The 22684-nt window shown below is 34.7% G+C and overlaps 1 pseudogene; it reads left to right on the forward strand.

The window, feature by feature from the left end:
* Nucleotides 1-8481: 8481 nt before the first annotated feature.
* Nucleotides 8482-9101, forward strand: LOC104850318 (annotated as a pseudogene).
* The last annotated feature ends 13583 nt before the right edge of the window (nucleotides 9102-22684 follow it).

A 22684-nucleotide genomic window follows, 5' to 3' on the forward strand; every position in this document is an offset into this window, starting at 1 on the left:
AGGAGAGAGGCTGTGACAAGGAGAATTAATTAAGTATAACCAAGCAACACAAGAGAGATTTGTCCCAAAGTCCTGCTTTTACATAGGCAGTTAAGTCCATTAACCCTATACCCTCAAAATACTGACAGTTATTATGATGGGCCCTGGGATTCCCAGATAGTCTAAAAGACATTCCTAACTACTATATACCTCTAACCACATAATCAAGAAAATTTCGGTGGAGACATCTAAGTGAAATGTTGCATTGTTTCATTTAGAAGACTCAAAAAACCTTTGGACAAGCAGAGAAAGGGATATATTCTTTTTAGCTTCTCTGAACAGAGGTCTGAGGTATATGGAGGGGAAACTGAAGGGGGAAAAAGCTCTTGAAAGGTATAAATTAAGTCTTGCTTCTAAAAGAAGCCCAATTCAGATGGGGACTATTTTATTATTGTTGTTGTTGTTGTTTTGGTTTTTAAATATATGCTTGTTCTACCTTTGGATGTCACAAATCCAGAAGTTTCTTATGAGTTGCAAGACAGAAGAAATTTAAAATTTCAGGGTAGCAAAACGGATGTTTAAAAAGGAGGAATGCGGTGGGGATCTGGCCCTAAGGTAACAAGTGGTTACACAAGGCAATTGAACAGACAGCAGAACTTTAAAACCTATAAAACAAACCGGAGCCCTTTTGTTTCTTGAATCAACTTTATCTTCTTTTTTTTAACTTTTTGAAAAATTTTATTAAAAAAACAAAAACACAGACTTTTCACTTCAGTATGTGGTATGTTGAATTTTCCAGTTTTTCAATGTTTTAAAGCTCGAGGGTGCCTCTTATACATGGGCCTGAAACATCCTAGCTTAGGGCAAACAGGCAAGAGACTCCACAAAAATCAAAATATGAACAATGTGAGAACATTTTTAACCTTTCCCAATGTCTATTATACATTTTAGTCCTGATTTCCACTTTTAATTTTTCACACTGGAGAAGCAATGCTGTATTTAAACATATGTGTCAAAATTTATTTCACTTAAAGAGTATAAACTGTAATAGTACACAAGATCCTAATGGAATAATTAGTGTGAAATAGGAAGAAAAGAGCTAAAGGTGCAGGGAAAGTGGGAAGGGTAGGGGGAAAGGAACAAGGGAAAAGAAAAAAATATGAGAAAATGAAAAATGGAAATGAAGTGTTTGTAAATGGGGAGGGGAGGAGGGGATGAAGGGAGGGCAGGGACAGGGGTAAAAAAATGAGAATCAAGACCTGTCATGTGAAGGTGCAGGATCCCAATGATGAATGTAACTGTATTGTATACCTAGATTGTACCAATAAACTCAATAAAAAGAAAAAAAAAGAGTATCATCTTGATGAGAGGTGGTACATATTTTTCACACCTTGTTGACAAGATTGCTGTGGGCTGCATTTTAGCCCTTAAAAATTCATGCCTTGAAACCTTGACTAGCTTCGTTCCTTCGTTCGTTCCTCCCTCCCTTCCGCCTTTCTTCTTTCTCTTTCAGTTTCCTTATTAAAAAACAAAACAAAACGAAACGAAACACTATGTTAGAATGTAACTGTATTTACAGACAGGGCTTTAAAGAGAGAATAAAATTACACTAAGTTCAATGTTTGGTGTCTACAAAAGTCATAAACTTGAGCAACATCCCATGTAGAAGGAAGGTGGTGTGGGGAGCAGAAAGGAGATCGCCGATAAACCAAGCAGAAAGACACGGAATTGATCCTTCCCTCGCGGTCCACAAAAGGACCAAACCCCACCACAGCTGTGGTCCTGGATTTCTACCTCGAGAACTGCAAGCCAGTAAATTTCTACTCTTTAGGCTTTTGCTAACAGAACCCTAGCAAAGTAATGCAGTGCAAATGTTCCTCGAGCTAGAATATTCGAGACCATCCCTACAATTTAGGAAGAAAGGACTCTCCTCAAATATGGGCGAACGCACACAAGATGCTTATGTGGGCTGTAGAGCAAGCATTTGCTTTGAATGTCTCCGTTTCCCACATCCCGTGGCCATCTCAGACTTCAGCAGGCCTTCATCCTGGCTGCTGATGGCATCAGGTTTGCTTTCCTGACGACTTTTACTTTCCTGTTCACAGCGAAACTTGAATGAGAACATTTTAAATTAAAGGCATAAGATAATAAAGCTTATTTATTACTAAACAACACATCAGGAGGATTTCACTACTTTATAGAAGCTAACAAAAATGAAGAAGCCCTTGTAAATATAACTCTTTTATGATCATTTCCCTAGTTTTCTTTTCCTTAGTTTTCCTTTTCAGTTTTAAAGTTTGATTAGTGTGTTTGTGTGTTGGAGAGGAATATTTTTCTTGAAGAAAGGATCCTAATTTAACATTGTTTCCTGCTCCCTTTGTTCATTTATTTTTGATGTTCAAAACTAATTTCTCCCACAACAGGCAATCTTCAGTTAGCAATATCCCTGTTGACCTCTGTCTTCAGTTTTGTGTTAAAATGCTTGTGTGCCATTTTTAAGTTCACAAGTGTAATTTTCTCCCCAGAGGGTGTTCACAGTTTCTTCAAAGAATTCAGGGCTTAACTGTTGTTTGAGTTTTTTTTTTTTTTGTTTTTTTTTTAAACAGCTCCTACCTGTTAAGGTCTTTCCTGGTCAGCTCAATGAGGAAAAGGCAACCCTGGCTAAGGTTGTTTAGAGCCCACTGATGTTAATTAGAGAGGTTAGAATGGAATGCATTTCACTCTGCTGTTTTCACTCCTGATAGTTTACCCAGTATTTAAATTGAAAGCAGCAGGTATCTAATCTGAAAATAAATATTTTTTTCTCTTTTTGATATCAACCTTTTAAACTTAGAGACAAGAGCATTTAAATACAATTTATTTCAAAAGCAAAGTTGGGATTGCTTTGGGGCAGTTGGGCTTTGTTGAGTGAGGTCACAGGTTCTCACATTCTCATGAATAAAAGGCTTAAATTTCCAGAGTTGTAATCCTGGTACAAATTTGACTGATTTCCATATAACACAGAATCTAGTAATATTTTTTCTGTTGTGCGGATGGGTTAAAGGGTCAGTTAAACAAACAAAACAGATTGCACATTTAGTAAAAGTCAAGAGGGAGCCCCGTTCCTACGTGCACACGTGCGAAGGAAGCTCGCCCATTCGTATCCCGACCGTCCCTGCACAGGTCGCTCTCAGCCCTTCGATGTCCAGGCATTGTCTTAACATGTATATTGTTTTACGTTCTAATTTTTACAGGTCACCGCGTTATCCTTATCCATTATGTTCAATTTCTTTAGAGCTCTGTGCAATGCTTTTTCTCATCTCTTGAAACATTTTCATTATGCCTTTGGAAGTCATTCCTTGTATCTTCTCTGCTATGAAATTTACTTTCTTGCTTGGATATGTTAAAACCAGAAGCACCCCTTTTCTTGCACTGCTCCAGACTGGCAGATGTCTTGGCTGCCTTTTACCTTTGGCCTTGGAGGTAGGACATTGTTTCCTTATTTCTCTTTGCAATGTTCAGTTGTTCTCATTCATTTATCCATGAAACCACAATGGCAATTTCAGTACACTTTTATCCTGCCAATTTGTAAGTCATGTATTTTATCCCCGCCTGACTCCCCCTTTGTGGGAGCCATTCCTCTTCATCATTAAAGAGTTTGGCTCATGATTCAGTGTTACTCTAACACTACCTAGGTCATCACTTAAAAAGTTAAAACATAATTCAGTACTCTTTTCAACACCCTAACTCTTGATTTTTTACTTTCTCTGACTTTATGATCTAGTCTTTAGACCCTGGCTTTCATGCTATGGTCCAGACTAGTGATGAAGAAACATTGGTTTCATTTTTTTATTTTTTATTTTTAAACTTTAATTTTATTGTTACAGTTTATATATACATAATGATCACATTCATCATACGGAATTTTTACTTGTACATGATGTATCTTAATTCCTTTTTCTCCCACTTCCCTCCCTTCCGATACCTTTTATCTTATACCCTAAATCCAATACTCCCATAATCTATTAAATGTAAAACTCACTGATCTTATGTCCATTTTGTACCTTCCTTCCTAGCTTTCCTATTTGTAGTTTCGTGATTTAATGTTGTAATCAGCTCCTTCTTACATTCTCAACTCCCTCCTTCATGTCCTTCTCTTGGTCAATAAACACTTCTTCTATCTCATACATGCACTTATAAAACTGAAGTTAACCAAGGTAACAAAACTAAAGAAACATAGATATGTTGATTGGTCTTACTTTAGGTTCCTAAACCTAAACCTAAAGCTTCTTTCACTAACAGTGCTAGGAAAACTGGTTACACAGGAATCTAGACTTATGTCTCCCACCCTGTACTAAAATAAAAATGAATCAAAGGTCCTGATATAAAAACAGAAACAGGCAGGTGCTACCACAACTGGTTCTGGTTTTTGTATTTTTGATGATAGCCATTCTGACTGAGGTGAGAAGTAATTTCAGTATACTTTTAATTTGCATTTCCCTGATGGCTAAAGATGTTGAGTATTTTTGTCATTTTTTTCATATGTATTGAACTTTTTTGTTTTTGTTATTTTGTTTTTTAGCATTCATTATTCATTTGCCCACTTATTGGTTGAGCTTAGGGTTAGGGTTAGGGTTACAGGAGAATTGTGCAGTTTCAAGGCCAGCTTGGGCTGCATAGTGAGTTCAAGGCCAGCCTAAATGACATAGGGGTACCTGGTCTCAAAAAACCAAACCAAACCAAACCAACAAACCCCAAACTAATACTGGTGAGGGGGGAGGCGGGGTACCCTCTGACACTGTTAGTGGGAATATGAATTAATATAGCCATTGTGGGAAGTAGTAGGGCGATTCCTCAAAAAAAGTAGATTACATCATTGCCTTTTCTCTTTTACTTTCCTTTTTAGTTTTATTTTAGGATTCCCTATTTTTAATGTTCATACAGAGGTTTCTTTAATTGAAATACCGAATAGTTTCTCTGGTGTGAAAAACTATAATAGTACACAGGATCCTAATGAGACAATTAATAATGTGAAATAGGAAGTAAAAGGCTAAAGGTGTAGGGGAAGTGGGAAGGGTGGGAGAAAGGTAAGGGAGAGGAAAAAAATATGAGAAACTGAAAAAATAGAAATAAAGTGTTTGTAAATGGGGAGGGGAGGAGGGGGTGAAGGGAGGGCAGGGACAAGAGGGAAAAATGAGAATCAAGACCTATTATGTAAAGGTATAGGATCCCAACGATGAATGTAACTGTATTGTATACCTAGATTGTACCAATAAACTCAATAAAAACAAAACAAAACAAAAAAACAGAAACACTGGAGCTGGGGTTTTAGCTTAGCGGTTTGGTGGCCTGCCTTGCAAGCGCAAGGACCCAAGTTCAATCCCCAGTACCAATAAATAAAAGAATAAATAAATAAAAGGAACACTGAGTATGATGGAAGATAAAACTCTTGAAGACATGGGCATAGGCAACACTTTCTGAACCGAAACCCATTTGCACAAGAAGTAATACCAAGAAGAGACAAATGGTGTTACATCAAATCACAAAGCTTCTGCACAGCAAAGAAACAACAGAGCAAGCAACATACAAAATAGAGAAAGTTTTTTTCAGTTACCACTCTGACAGATTACTAATATCTAGAAAATATAAAGAACTCAAAAAATTAAACCCTGCCACCCCAAATCTCACCCAAATGGATCACTAAAATGGATAGAACTTTTTATCTTTCTCAATAAAAGTTATAAATAACCATTAACTATATGAAAGATGCTTGACATCTTTGGCCATTAAAGAAATACAAATCAAAACAATACTGAGAGCCTGTCTTGATACTCGAGGAAGAATACCTATCACTAAGGACTCAAGAAACAACAAATGCCGAACAGGATGTGGGGAAAAAAGGAACCATTTTACATTATTAATGGTAATGTAAACTAGTAGAACCACTATGGAAATCTGTATGGAGTCTCCTCAAAAATAAAATAGAAATTCTTCTTGATGTAACAACACCTGTTCTGGGACTCTTCCTGAAAAAGCCAAAGTTATCGTATTACAGTGATCCATGCATAGCCATGTTTACAGCAGCATAGTTTGCATTAGATAAATTATGGAAGCTGCCTACATACCCAGCAATATGTGAATAGATAAATACAGTGTGAGACAGATAGATCATAGGTAGGTGGATAGATGGACAACTGGAGTACTATTCAGCCCATAGAAAGGATAAATTTGAGTCATTTTCAAGAAAATGAATAGCTCTTAGGCCATAATACTCAGTGAAATAAATCAGAAACAGAAGACTAAATATTCCACTGTTTCTTTCATGTGAGAAACACTACATAAATAATTTAAAGAGGAAAATAAAGGAGAGATACTAGGAAGAGGGAGGATGAAGGGGAAGTAAAAATGATCCAGCTGCAACATGTATTTATATCAGTTCTTCAAGATAAATGTAACTATTGTATATTGCAAAATGAATACAGATCAATTATCTTATCACACTTTTTTTCTGATATTCTTCCTTTTTAATGCAGTGACCAGTTTCTTGGCTATATAATTTTACTTCTTGCAAATGCAATATTTTTAACATTTTCCGTAGGGCAGGTCTGCTAATGATAAATACCTTTATTCATTTGTGTGAAGAAGTCTTGATATCATCTTACTTATAAGGATAAAATACTGAGTATAACCTTCCAGATTTTCATGTTATTTGTTTTTGATGACTTAAATGTTTAGTACACTATCTTCACGGTGCATGATTTCTGAAGAGAAACCCACTGTAATTATTATCTTTTCCCTCCAATTAGTAAGGGATTCTCTTCCTTTGTGTCCTCTCAAAATTTTCTCCTTAGTTTTGTTTTCTGGAATCTGAACATGACAGCCTCGGTTAGTTTTGGGAATTTAGTAATTCTCTTTCTCGTGCTTTGAGCTTCCTGGATTTATGGTTTGGGGTTTGTCACTAATTTTACAGTGTTAGCTAGTTGTTACCTCAAATATGTCTTCTGTTTCATTTTCTGTTTCTTCTTTTGGTTTTCCAATTAATTTTGAAACTTTCTTATAGATTTTGGATTTGCAGCTGTTTTTCTCTTTATAATTCAGCTTGGAAAGCTTCTATTAATTCTTCTTCAAACACATTGATTCTTTCTTGGTTCTGCCTCCTCTTCTGATGACCCCATCAAACATGCTTTTCATTTATGTTACAGTGTTTCTGATTTGTAGCATTTTCTTTTGATTCTTCTTTAGAACTTCTGCCTCCCTGCTAAGGTTAGCTGTCTATCTTTGCAGGCTTATCATTGAAGTTTTAAATACACTTTCTTATTATTTACTGTTCCCTCTTGTTAACTGTAACTTTTACATCATATCTGAGCCTGGTTCTAATGCTTACTTTTTTATTCTGATTATTATTATTATTATCATTATTATTTTTTGCCTTAGGCATACCTTGTACTTTTTTTTGCTGAAAGACATATATTTTTTTTTTTCTGCACTGAGGATTAAATCAAGGGCTTTCACACTGGCCTGCAACCCACAGACCTTTGTAATTTTGGAGACAGGCTTAGACTCAGTAAATTGTTAAGTTGCCCAGGCTGAACTTGAATTTGTGACCCTCCCACCTCAGCTTCCCACTGTGCTAGGGTTAGAGGTGTTTCACCACACCTGGCTGAAAAGTGGACAATGTTTTATACTTAATAGAATCTGTGGAAATTAGTAAGTTTCTTGTAGGAGGATTTATGTGAATTTATGTAGAAATCAGACTTTGTTTTCTATAGCTGTAGGTGCCCCTGGCTTCCTAAGGATTACACTTTTATTAGTTACCCTGCCGGAGCGATGAGGTAGTCTTTCTAGGACTCTGCTGTACCAACCTGGAGGATTTTCTGGAGGTCAAGACTATGATGCCTCACCCAGCAACAGTTCCTAGATACTTTTCATTCTCACATTGATTTAACTTAGCCCATGGCAATTCATCAAAATTGTTACCCCTTAAACATTTATTTTGATTATTGTAGAGTTTTTAACATTTTACTTGGTAAAGCCGTATATTTTTAAAAGTAAGATTTCCATTCTTCTTTGTGTCTTCACTCCTTTTACAATGTGACATTGCAGATTTGTATTTCCATTTCTTTTGTAATCTGACATCAAGAAATAGAGTTTATTTTTTATATTGCTGAATTAATTCAAACATGATGTGATTATTCCTTCTATGTAGGATGTGTATCATTGTACTAAATTAAAAAAAAAATTGTGACTAGTCTGTCCTCTTCTTTTGAAACTTATGAGCCACCACATAAAAACAGCTATGCTTCTGGACAATGGGCTTCATGTGTAAAATAATCCAAACAGCACAATTACTGATAATTTCCAACACAAACAAGTCTATCCCGGATCAGCCAAGCCTGCCTCCAATGAGAAGGACCCTGTGATTGGTTTGTGGACTAAGCCAGAAGACAGTAATAAGTTGTTATACTTTTAAACTTTCAAAACTGGAGTGGTAAAAAATGTCTTCTGATACAAATCATATGCTGGATGTTTGAAACTATTCCAGTGTTCAGTGGTTGAACTTGCAATGCTCAGTTTGTGGTCTGCCAGCTAAAGGTGAAGATATATTCCTCCAATTCAGGACCCACAAGATGGGAAAACAAGTTAATGTACTTTGAATTCCCTCAGCCATTTCCTGTGTGTGGTGACATCAAAGTAGAGTTCTTCCACAAACAGAACAATATGCTAAAAAAGGACAAAACGTTTCACTTTTGGCTAAATATGTTCTACATACCAGGACCAGAGGAAACCTCAGAAAAAGTAGAAAACGAAAGTCTATGTGATTAAGATATTGATAGTATTTGCAGTATAGAGTGTGCAGATAATGATAGAGAGTATCTACTACCTGCTTTAACAAAAAATGATCTTGACAAAGCAAATAAAGATAAGGCAAACTGGGATTTTTCTGCAAATTTTAAGGTGAAGCTGTGTACTTCACAAAAACAGTAGAGGAGCCATCAAATCCAGAGGCTACCAGTTCAACTTCTGTAAGGCCGGATGTTAGTGACAATGAACGTGATTGTTGTAGATATTCTGACACCACTGACTCTGACCCAGAGAATGAGCCTTTTGATGAAGATCAGCACACTCAAATTATGAAAGTCTGATTTTTTTAATCAAGAAGATTAAAAACCATGAAACAAACTTTAAAAAAATCATATGCTGGACCACATATATTATAGTTGGGTTCTATGAAGTATATCTTTTCGATCACTTGATTAAAGCTAAATAAAGCTTTGTTGTTGTTGTTGTTGTTTTTATGTTGTGTTGATGCTGGGATTGAACACAAGTCCATATACATACTAAGCACACGGTGTACTATTGACTTAAAAATCCCAGCCCCACATAAGTATTTTAAAAGAGAACCATTTTTGTTCTCTTTTGTGTTCTCTGTTCAGCCTTCTTTGTTCTTATTCAGTTTCTCTACATAGATGAAGATTTCATAATAGTAATAAAATAGCAATTAGAATGATAATAGTGATATTTTCTGGATAAGTTATGAGGCTTGTACATATAATAGCTATTTGATCCTCAAAACAAATGATGAGGTAGATGTGTTTTCCCCTTCTAATTGTGTTCTCAGTCACAAATAAGCTCTTGGTCATTCTCAAGAGTTTAAGAGTCTTTTCAGTATTCAAATCTTCATATCTTTCACAATTTTTATCTTATACCCTGAAGGTTTGCTTTCTTCCTTCAGAAAGTTAGAAAACTGTATAATTATGTATATCATTAGTAACACATCACCTGCATTTCTTAATGTTGCCAGTGTGTATGCCACTGATGTGTAGCCCCCAATGTATTATAACCTGTGTTTAAAAACAAAATAATCTAAACGAAATATGAAGGGTAAGACAAGTAGTTCACCAAATCCCTTTTCTATACCAATGACAACTGACCACTTTGGGACAAGGATTCTTGATAATATAGGGAAGCAATGAGCTAGCCCACCAAAAATGTGTAAGCTTACTGAATGTGCATTCGACTTTATAAATCTGGGATCTTCCTTTTAAGGTTCATATTTGGGTCTCAAATAAGAAGTTCTATTCTAGACAAATAGAAACTTTTTTTTATTGTGTAACACTAAGATCATTGCAGAGTTTTAGAGCTATGATTTAGAAGATATCCTCTACAGTTCACTGTCACCTCCTCTCAAGCCCTTATACCAGTGGTGGTGAGCCTACGGAATGCGTGTCACAGCTGGCTGTTAACCTTGAAAGCTACAAAAGATTTGCTATCACTGCCACTACAGAGTCTGTAATCAAATTCTAAAGTGGATTCTAATGTAGTGCCTTGGAATAAACTATCACAAGATAGTGGCTATTGTATAATGTAATTTGTCTAAAAATTCCTTCAACTTCATTAATAGCTACATTTTTTTTGAAATGAGGGAAAACATTGTTCAACCTTCGATGTTAGATGAAGTTGTGCTTCTCTTCTGCCAATATTAGATGTATATCTTGAGAAAGAAGTAACTTTGTAATTGCCCACGTTTTCCTTTGTGCCTTTCCAGCCATATTTATGCAGGCATTTTGGCACACATTATCATGCACATTTTTTCTTCTACTTTGCTTTGTTAATTGAATACTTCTTTGCTTTAATTTTGTGTACATCTCAAGGGTCCAAGTTTCGTGAGCTTAGTCCCCAGGCTGACTGGAAGATTTTGTGGGTGTAAGGTCTAATGATAAGTCATTATATGATCTCGAATGAGATTATTTTCTCACAGAATCCTGGTTATTTCCAGTAATGAGAAGACTGTTATTTAAAAGGAGTAAAACTGTTCCCACCAAGCCCTCTCTGCTTCCTGATGTAGATATGGTCTCTCAACCCTACATACGTTCTTGTGATGATATGATGCCACTCACCAGAGGCTGAGCCAATGAAGCTGCCTGATCTCAGACTTTGCATCAAAATTGTGGACTAAAAAGCTGTCTCTTTTTCAAAATAGCCTGCCTCTGGTATTTAATGACAGTGATGGAAATTTGGTTAATACAACCATGGTTTAGGTTTTAGTTTATTTGTCCTCTTCTCTATTACCACTCCTTCTTATTGTATGAGAGTTGTCCTATATGTTACCTCAACGTTTTTCAAACATTTAAGTCAACAATATGTTCTTGTAATTTCAGGAGAATATAGATTTTGTAAAGGATATGTCAACATTTTCCAGGTTTTACATTTCTGAAAATAAGGCAAGTATATTCACATTGAGATTCTATGGTAAGACTTACACTTATTAGGACAATATTAGTTTGGAATAATTCATATCTATGATAGAATTTGAAGCTTCTTTACTTTCAGATCTGATGCTAGTCTGTTTTAGATAATTGGCCAAATCCCTGAGTGGCTGTGTTGCTTGGTAACTTAAAGTGGAGTGAAAAACTATTGCTAGCTCTGGTCCCCTGGAGTAGTGTGTCCTGTTATATAAAGGATTTAAGATTCTTGAAACAAAATCCTTGTGGGTAAAATAATAGTATGTGCTGTCATGGAACTTCATGTTTGTCTCCTCAGGTATATTAACTTAAGTGTATTTAGGCTGATAGCCAGAAGTATTTTGAGAATACACTAAGAAAAAGTTAAAATGTCCATTATCCAATCAACAGGAATGTGCTTTGACTTTTTATACTCAGAGTACCTTACAGTTGCTAGAGCATCTACGAGAGTAACATCTTGTGGGCATTCAGGGTATAGGTAGACCCGTTTATTAAGCCATGGGAACAGTGAAGACTTTAGTTCTGCTAGGTTTGCTGCAAGAAATGCTTTTGGCTTCCTTTTAACCCAGCAAGCTGCGTCTTGGGTCCTCAATGTTTGTGTTTCAGAGGAACAGGTTATTCTTTTTAGCATCCCTAATGGCACAAAAATCTCAAAGAAATGTTGACTGATAGCAACTCACTGCTATGCAGAAAATGTCTGAGGAATGGAAGTTGCTTAAAACTCTTCTGTGTCACAATTTATCTGGTGTGAATATAAGACAATTTTATAACCTTTAGAATAAATGCACTAGAGCAGGGAATGAAGTAAAAGAGATGGATGAAAATCACATCATTAGAATATACCTTCCTCTCATAAGTGAAAACATATTAGTTTTTCTACAGTAGTGGAAGAGCAAAAAATAGAATCCTTGTTTCCTGATAGATGGACAAATGCTCTATGTTTTATATTTGTTTCTTATAAAAAAAGCACTATCCTTATATTCCAAGGCTTTATGTTCTGACCTTGCCTTTCCAACATGTTTAATTTCTAACTTTTATGAAAAATGTTGTTCTAGTCAGTGACAATTTCTTTGCATGTGATCAATTTAGAGATGAAATTTTGCTGATATCTGTTCCAGTAGAAAATGACTTTATATTTATCATGTAGCTTTAACAAATATTATATTCACATTCAAATCAACCAGTTATCTCTATAAGAAAATTTTGATATGCAAGAATATGTTTTGCACAATGGAGAATTTTGCACGTCAATTATGTTTTGAATAAATGAGTGGATTTTTAAATGTAGAAAAGAAGATTAAAATTAGAAATCAGATTATCCGTTTTATTGGCAGTTTGAAACAATAGTTTAAATCTAATTTAAAATGAACTTAACAATGTACCAAGGGTTTGGATCACTAGATACCTTTTTTTTTTTTCCCAACTTTAGTGAGTTTATTGGTACATTTTAGGGATACAGTCCAGTTACATTCATTGTTGGGATCCTGTACCTCTACATGACAGGTCTTGGTTCTCATTTTTTCCCCTTTGTCCCTGCCCTCCCTTCACCTCCCCTCCCCTCCCCATCTACACTTTATTTCCATCTTTTCATTATCTCACATTTTTTTCTTTTCCCTTATTACCCTTCCCCTACCCATCCCATCCCACCTTCCCTACACCTTTAGCCCCTTTCTTCCCATTTCACAATGTCAGTAATCTTATTAGGATCTTATGTATTATTGTAGTTTATTCACACCAGAGAAACTATTTGGTATTTACACATGTGTGACTTATTTATTTCACTTAGGAGTATATCTTGTATTTACCAGTAGTTTTGCATAATTTTAGACAGTGTTCGTCTCTACAAATGGATCACTTTAGAGTTATTTATTACTTCAGAGAACCAATGCTCTGGTGGAATTTATATGTTGCCAAATTCTTTTTTTTTTTTTAGTTTTTTTGAGACAGGGTCTCACTATGTAGTTGAGACTGACCTGGAACTCACTATGTAGCCCAGGCTGGTCTCGAACTCACAATGATCCTCTTGCCTCAGTCTCCCGAGTGCTGGGATTACAGGCGTGCGCCACCAATGCCTGGCCAAAACCTATATTTTGATATATTATTCAGGGCTCTGTGTCTTTGTTTTATATATACAACTTTATTCTGTATCTAACTATGTCCTTTATCATAACACTCAGCTTTTTAGTTTTAGAAATTATAAAATATGAAAATTGATCTTTCCTCTAATTTAATTGTTTTAATGATGGACTAATGTTTTTCTTCAAATTAATTAGTTTCTGAACTTTTTCTGACTGTCGTAGAAAGAAAACAATTGGAATTAAAATTTTATACTGTCTAGTTATCTTGCAATAATCCAAACTTTAAAAGATTTTCTCATGATTAATTATATATCCTGGTATTCTCTTGGTAGTTTCTGACGATTGTCTATGTGACATGACACTAATTGCATTAGTTTTATATACAGAAATCATAAATTAACTCTGAATTTCACTTGAAAGTTTCACTAGCTGAGGCTATATATATATATATATATATATTTACATTTTTTTTTTTCTGAGACAGGGTCTCACTATGTAGTTCAGACTGCTGTGGGACTCACTGTGTAGCCGAGGCTGGTCTTGAACCCACAATGATACTCCTACCTCAGCCTCCTGAGTGCTGGGATTGCAGGCATGTGCCACCATGCCCAGCTAGAGTATATATTTGGACACTATAGCAATACCACAAACAAAATTAATTAAGCTAAAGTAGGTTGAGTTGACATGTTAAGCTCATGGTGCCAAGAATCTAAGTTTATGTAAAATGGTGGCTTTACAATTGTCATGTTAATATTCCCATCAAATCCTGTGAGTAAAGCAAAAGAGTAAGAAGACAATTCCCCTTCCTTGTAAGAGTATGAACTAAGCACACACACACACACACACACACACACACCCCTTCTCAGATCTCACCGACCCCACCATAGCTGCATGGTTATCCTTTTGCACAAAGCAGTCTGTTAACCTTTTGAAAAGTACTCATGTCTCACTGTCGTTTTCACACTCATGTCAGAAAAGGGAGAAGTACTGAAAACTTATTCACAGTCAATGTTTGGAGATCAGTCCGTTTCTTATTGTGTTCAATTTTCTTTTCTATCCAATTTTGGTTTTTTGTTTCAGTTTTGGATAATTCCTATTGGCCTTTAATTTTATTGGTTCTGCCTAACTTCCTGTCTTCTACTACAATCTTAATTTCTGATATCATCTGTTGTAATTCTGGAATTTCCATTTGGCCAGTTGTTATGTTTTTCATCTCTCTTTAGAAATTATGTGATTATTATTTATACCTTTTCTTTTCTACTGGCTTTATGATAGCTACTTTATAGTCTGATCTTACCGATATTTAAGTCAGTGTGTGGTTCTACTGTCAATTTTATTTTTGTTCCCTTGCCAAGAGTGAATGTGTGTGCTTCAATTATGGTTTTGCATGTAAAATTATAGTGGACAGATATATGCACCTTCTGCTTTTTGCTATTAATATGGGGAATTGAGTCAAACTAGACAGTAGTAAAGCTGGGTTTGGTTTTATTGTGGCTGTAGTTATCTTTAGTTAATGAAAGCTTTCAATTTCCCCAATAGTGAGCTGCTGCTGTTTTTTGCTTAGTGTGGGCATATTGGGGAAGTGAGATTTGTATTACTGCATTATACTCAGTTTTCAACAGGCTGCACACACTTGCACCATAGACAAAATCTTCATGTCATTCTAGTGATAGCTGCTATTCTTTATATGAGGCATCTGGTAGGGAGCAAGAGATGTCTCCACATTTTATGTTTCATCTTTTATCTTAGGCAGGCCTTTTTTACCTGGGTGATAGTGATGGAACTCTATCAGCATTCCTGTTCTCTCCTTTAGCAGAATCTCAGATTGTTTTGCTTGGGAAGTTTCCATCCCTCCACAAAAAGAAGCATAACTTTCTAACAGAGGAAAATTTAGTGCTACTTCTGTCAGTGGCACTGTACCCTGAGGAGACTGGTGACAGATAATTCCTTACCCTTGTCCCTGAAGGAGATTGCTATCCCTGGACTTTGAATAAATGCCCCCTCCTAGGGCCAAAAGCTTTCACTTTGTGCTGTTTACTTTGCAGGGAAAAGAGACAAGGTTCTGCCTGTCACTTGATGGCTTAGAGCTTTTTGGTGCATAGGACCCAAGGTCTGATAAGTGGACAGGACTAAGGCCTGTGCAACACATATGAAGAACTCTCTAAGCTCTCCTTTCCTCTTTGCAATCTTTTCCATGAGCAAATGATAGAAGCTCATAGTAAAGAATTAGACAATGACTGCCGTCACTTAGACTCCCAGCTAGATTTTCATCCTAGCTCACTTTTGGTCTTTTAGAATGAATTAATCTTTTCAGCTGTGTGTGCGTGTGATCACAGTACATACTGATTATATTAACTGTACACCCACTGAAGGGGATTAGTAGTGTACATAACACATTTCAATTCCCCTTCTCCCTCACTCCACTGCCCTTTTATTTCCAGCATTAGAATTATTTATCTTATAAGATCTTACAAAGTTTATTACTATACATACAGATTGAAAACAAGACTTAAAGGCTAAAGAACATATAAAACATGTAAGACAATTACACTAAGACAATCATACACATTTAGATACATTCTCCACCCTGGGTTACAGTATCCTTTTTCTCTTTCTATTTTTTTTCCTATTTTCTGTGTTTCATTTCATACTTTCTATATACTTTGACTTTTTCACCTAAGAGAAACAATGCAATATTTAAGCCCGTGTGTCTGAGTTGCTTCACTTAACATTATGGTCTTGAGATGCATTTATTTTCCTACAAATGACTTAAGTTTATCCATTTTTATGGCAGAGAAGTAATACTCTGTTGTGTATAAACACCACATTTTCTATCCATTCGTCTGTTGTTGGACATATAGACTGTTTCCAAGATTTAGCTATTATGAACTGTGCTACTATAAACATGGGCATTTACACACCAACGTAGTAGTATGTCTTTACCTCTTTGGGGAAGATACTTAGAAGGAGGATATCTGGGTCAAATGGAATGTTTACTCTTAGTTTTTTGAGGAATCTTCTTACTGATTTCCGCAGTGGTTTTATCAGTTTACAGTTCCACCAACAATGGAGAGCAGCTCCTCCCCCAGCCTTGCCAGCATTTGCTATTGGTTCATTTCTTGATGGTATCCTTTTTTTTTCTTCTTTTTTTCCAGACTGAGATGGTATTTCAGCATTATTTTAATTTGCATTTGTTGAGTGGCAAGTTATTTTGAACATTTTTTCATGTATTTATTGGCCATTTGTATTTCTTCATCTGAAAGGTACATTTTATTCTCAAATGCCCATATTTTAATTGGGTCTTTAAAATTGGGGGAATCTAATTTTGTGAGTTCTTTATATATTCTCAATATTAGTCCCTTGTCTGAGGAGTAGCTGGCAGAATATTTTCCCTTTCTATAGGTTGTCTGTAAGCATGTTAATGGGTTTCTCTGCCATGAAGAAGCTTTTTAATTTGATGTGCTCCCCCTTTGTTCTTTATTGATATTATTTCTTTTTAAAAAATTTTTTTTGTTTTTTTTGTTTTGTATTTTGAGACAGGGTCTCACTATGTAGTTGAGAATGATCTGGAACTCACTATGTAGCAGAGGCTGGTCTCGAACTCACAGTGATCCTTCTGCCTCAGTCTCCTAAGTGCTGGGATTACAGGCATGCGTCACCACGCCCAGCTTGATATTATTTCTTGTACAACCAGGTTTTTGCTTAGAATGTCTTTGACTGCATGCATATCTTTAAGAAATCTACCTATTTTGTCTTCCTCTCGATTGTTTAGATCTTTGTTTCATTTTTATCTTAGTTTGGTTTAGTGCATGGTGAGAGAAAGGTCTAGGTTCAACCTTCAACATATGGGTAGCCAGTTTTCCTAGCACCTTGTGTCAAGGAGGCTGTCTTTCCTCCAGTGAAGGGATTTGAGCCTTTTGTGAAAAATAACAACCAAGTGTGCCCAGAGTTGTTTCTGTATCTTTATTCTGTTCCATTGATCCCAAAGTCTATTTTTTTCCACAATACCCTTTTATCCCCCTAGCTTTGTAGTATAACGATGTCTAGGATTGTGATGTCCTCTGCCTTGCCCTTGTTACCCGGACTTGCTTTTGCTATTCTAGGTCTCTTCTGGTTCTATATGAATTTTAGGGTTGTTTTCTGTAGTTCTGTAAGTAATGTTATTAGTATTTTGATTGAGATTTCATTAAATCTACGTAACAGTCTTGGGAGTATGACCATTTTAACTATTTTGGTTTTGCCTATCCAGAAACAAGGAGCATCTTTCTATTTTATGATATCCTTTTGTATTTTCTTTTTAATAGTACTATAGTTTTCAGCTAGTTTTTGTTTGTTTTAAATTTTTTTTATGGTGGTCACATTTTAGATTTGTGCTCTGTGAAGGTAAAACTACTAATTTATCTCTTCTTTTAGAGATTTCTTTACCCATTATTGTCAGTTTGGTTTAAACTATTATGATTTTGAAGATTTTTTTCTACCTTATATTTTATTTTTGATTGTAGAATAAATAATATTATATTTTGGATGTGTACATCCTATGTTGAATGAGATCCTGTTCCAGGGTTTAAACAGCTTATGGAAAATACTATTATATAAAATAGTTTCTTAGAATTTATAGACTTAAAAAGTATAGTACCAAATATAGGTTATGTAGTATAAAACAAGTTCAATTATTTTCTGTTGGACTCTTAGTGCTAAAATTGTTTAAGTTATGTAGCAAACCTTGTCTGATATTAGCTAGTGTATGAACCTAGCTGAGTCTTTCAGTATCTACATCTCAATCAATCTTTACTGTTGTCTGCTATTTTCCACATAGGCAATTTACAGAGACAAGGGAGTCTGTGATGCTCTACTCATGTGAATAAATGAAGTTATGTGAAAAGATCCAAAAGTTATATTAACAAATATTAAGGGTCTATTCTATTTAGAATATATTGTAGACTAAGAATACATGCCAATACCTTCTGGGGTTACTATTTAATATCCAATTTTATGAATGCAGTCATATTGGGTAAGTGCACTGTTTTTAATTATATATGGCATGAGAATCATGTGGTTCCTATAGACATCAAACACAAATTAATGTGATGTGTGTTAACCTAAGGAAGTTACTTAAATCACTACAATAAAATATATGTATAGAGTGGTGTGGAAATGAGCACATATCCTTGTTAAGTAACTTCCTCAAACACCTCTTTTTAGTAATATTAGGGGAAAAATGAAAAAATGAGTGCTTTCTGATTGGATTGCATCATGTCATTTTTGTTCTTATTCAACGCTATTAAATGACCCCAATGACTTTGGTAGCTCAGAGCTCTTATTTATGAATTATGTTTTATTTATTGTAAGGTATATATTACACCAAGACAGGATTATATGAGCTTTGCATTATTTTCTTCTTTGTTTTATTCATAGTTTTATTAGTTCCATCCTACAGACAGATTATAAAAGCGCAATAATCATTCATGTATTGTTTTCTTTAATAGACATTCTGTTTAGGGAACTGAGAGCTATTAACATGTGCCTTATTGTTTAATTGAAATGATTATGAGTTTATTTAAAAAGAGATTTTTCTATTTAATCCAGCCATACGTGCATTGAATTTTTCACTCAAAACAAAGTAATAGATTAATCTATATCACACACAACCAACATGTATAGCCATATCGTTAAAGCAGTAAATATTAAATCTGTAAAGGACAAACACCTACTGTAGCAGAACAATGGCACTGCATAGTCATTGAGTGTTAGATTAGAATTAATGTTAAAATAGGCCCTAATTTAAGCTACGAAAACATACAAAATTTATGCCAGGCTCTTTTTTCTACTTTCCATTTCGAAAATTAATAAGAATGCCCACTTTACTTAAAGCTTAATAAATATATTCAGTTGTAACTGAATCTATATCTCAGAAAAGAGATAAAATTAAGTTAATGGTGTGTCTTTTTAGCAATCTATTGAAATAGTCTTCTTACTCATCTTTAAGAGTCATCTCTTCTGTACAAGGAACAAACCTTCACAAAAAGAAAAGTTGCCCATTTGATACAGTCTAGTAATTGTAATTAAAACATAGACTTCTGCTTTGTTATGCTGTCATTTAATGGATTTTGATCAGTTCCATATTTTTTCCCTGAGTAGTGGTTTGTGTATTGGTGTTGAGTCAATTTAACCCAAGTACTACATGTCATTGCTTGTGACAATATAAACTGTGAGATTTGTCATTTACACTATTTTTCCTTATACAAATTTTGAAAACTCTATCAATATAATGATATTTAAATACTAAGATAAATTTGTAAATAAATGTGCAACCATAATTGCCATTTTGTATTCATTGTCATAATTTTAGTTATGATGGTCTTATGTCATGTTTATTTGAATGTAATTTCACTGTAGGATCATGCAAAACCTTCTATTACTTGTCTGGATTTAGTCAAGTATATCTGTCTTAGCATATCTGGATTTGGCAGGATTCCAGTTCCTTTGACACTTGCTTTAGAGAAATATTTGAAAAGTGGAAACTGGTGTACAGGAAGGAGTGAATCTTCCCATCAGGCAATTTAATGTAGATGCCCTTAATCTGGTTCAGGTTCAGTGAGTTGATTTTGAAAATGGGCTTCCTCTAACTCTCCAAATTTTCTTCTCTATAACTTGGATAAGGTCAATCAGACCCAGAGAGGAAATGTCCATGCTTAATGTGAAAATTCAAATGATTGGCTTGCTGTTCTTGTGAAAATGCCAGAAATTGCATGTGTTAGTATTACCTTACATTGTAGAAAAAGTCAATTTGATAATTGCCAACTGTTTTCTGCAGCTGTGAATGCCCCCTTTCAAACCAATAGAAAACAACAGGAGGCCAAACTGTGAACATTCTTTTGAAAATTCTGTTTACAAAGTGTATCCATTAACAAACTACCCTACAGTTTCTGTGGGAATTAAACAAAGTCAGATCTGCTAAAGTAATAGTGGTACTCAATGGGCCTTGCTCTTACTGGTTCTGTTGTATTCAACTCCCAGAAAAGCAGAGTCGATAGGCTTTCTTGGTACTTTTATAAAATTATTCTTTTAATATAGATTTTAAAACAGCCTAATCAGTAAAATAGCCAAAATCTCAAGTGGAACTTATAGTAAATATTTAAATGAAATTATATTTTAAGGAAGTACCTATAATTTTGTTTCAGATTTTTTTTGTGGACCCACTCCAAATCATTTGTAATTGTAAGTGTTCGAAGACAAAAAAGTGCTTTTCTTTATCTTCTTCATTCTTTAGCCCAGGTCTTAATGTTTTGTGGAATCTCTGAAGATATTAGCTAAAGAATGAGAAACTAGAGACATTTATAGCTAAGTGGATGCACATTGAGGCAATACTCTTAAGTGAAAGAAACAGAGCACACCTGTAAATACCAAATAGTTTCTCTACAGTGAGAAACTGAAAGTGTAAATAAGGACAAAAAGGTATAATAGATAATGTGGAATTGAAAGAAAAGGTGCAAAGGGAAAGGGGAGGTGGGAGAAGTAGGGGAAAAGAAAGATGGGAATAGAATTATCATGAGAAAAAGAAAAAATGGAAACAAAATCTTTGTAGCTAGGGAGGGGGGGAGGGGTTGAAGTGAGGGCAGGGGAATGGGGAAAATATAAGAACCAAGATGGATTATGTAAAGTTGCAAATTTCCTATGATGAATGAAATTACACTGTATACTTTAAATGTACCAATAAAATTAATTAACCTTAAAAAATAACAAAAAAGAAAAGCACGGATATTAGATAATGAAGCAAAATAGCAACATATATTGGAAATAAATTTACCAGTTAAAATGAAATACTTATTTCTTCTTCAGTCAAAAAATTTATTAATTCTTATAATGTTTAGAGTTTATGGGTATAAAATTTACAGATAAAATATTTGTTTGTTATATCAAACTCTACTGTAATATTTAGCCAAATTATTTATTTTTGTAAAAAGACCTATTTTCCTGAAATAAAGATCAACATTATGAGACATTTAGGAGAGACAAAAAGACTTCTAGCATAACATAATGGTGCCAATATAAGTACAACAAAATATCATAGTTATTTTTGAATTATTCTATAATGGAGATTTTGTTTTGGTTTTTGTAGTCTGTTTTGTCTCAATGAGACTGAAATATATTTAAGGATCTCGATAGATTTTATTTTACCTGATCATGATAAGGAACCTATTTCACAGTCTAAATCTTTCTACAAATATCCAAGATTGTTCCATTTCTATAAATTCACCTCAGACTTATGAAATATACCAAATGAAGAAAACTACTAAGTAAAAGAAGTAACAAAGGTGCACGTGTCTTTAGAAAGGCGATAGACAATTATTCCCATCCAAAGCAGTAGAAAAGACTTAAGTCTAGATACAATCTGTGAAGAGTCATTTTGAATGTATTTTCCATCTCTCTCCTACATGCAAAATACACATAAATAATAAAAGCAACAACAAATTATGAGTCCCCCTGAAACCATATAATACTAAAAATAATTATTTTAATATTATAAAGTATATGTTGGTGATTTTTGTTTGTGAATTTGTTTTTGTAGTACACAATTCTAGAAATGGTCATTTAATATATATTGGCAATGTATTAAAAATATAATCCTTAATATTGCCAGTATGGTCTGAGTAAATCCCTTCTCCTAGCAGGCGAATAGAGGCTTGAGGTCAGTTTTATGTTAAACATTAATAAATATTGTGATTTTCATGCCATTTAATTTTGGCGAAGATTATCAGAGTGATAGAAAAGTTTAGTCTAAATATTTATGAAGGAGTAACTCCTCTGATAGAGAGCTACCTATGTCAGATTTTCTATGGGGGGAAAATAAAAGGTGTGCCAAGGAATTTAATTTAATTTAAATAAACCCAGATGGAATGTGCTTTATTTGAGAGCACTAACAGTGCACCTTAATACGGGCAACAGAACTGTCCATCTTCTCAACATACCTATCAGTAATTTAGAATTTTTACAAAAACCATAAAATTGCTAGTTCAAAGTCATTGCACTTGAGTTTTGAAGTGAGGATGATATTAACTTTATGGTGTACCCTTGGTATGTGTATAAATTTCTATTCTTAACATGGTAAGATTAAAACTTCTCCAAAACGTTCACTTTAGTAGGGCCAAATTATAAGTTGCTCATGTGTGCCCTCCAATTTCTCCCTGTAGAGTGCAAATTCTCAGCTCTGAGTTTGACAGTGTTCTTGTTTCCTATGAACCAACCACATATGTGGTCTTTTTCTTGATTAGTTCCCTCATCAGCAGTTGGTAGAAGGAAGTACTCAGTGCTTGCTGTTGCAAGTTTTCTAAATTTATATCCAGGACTGATTATCTAATCTTATTTTCTTTTATTGTGTTCTGAAGAATAGGAGTATCTTTGTTT

Source organism: Fukomys damarensis, unplaced genomic scaffold (genome assembly GCF_012274545.1).
Source record: "Fukomys damarensis isolate Sample0158 unplaced genomic scaffold, DMR_v1.0_HiC HiC_scaffold_14, whole genome shotgun sequence".
In the NCBI taxonomy this organism is placed as follows: domain Eukaryota; kingdom Metazoa; phylum Chordata; class Mammalia; order Rodentia; family Bathyergidae; genus Fukomys; species Fukomys damarensis.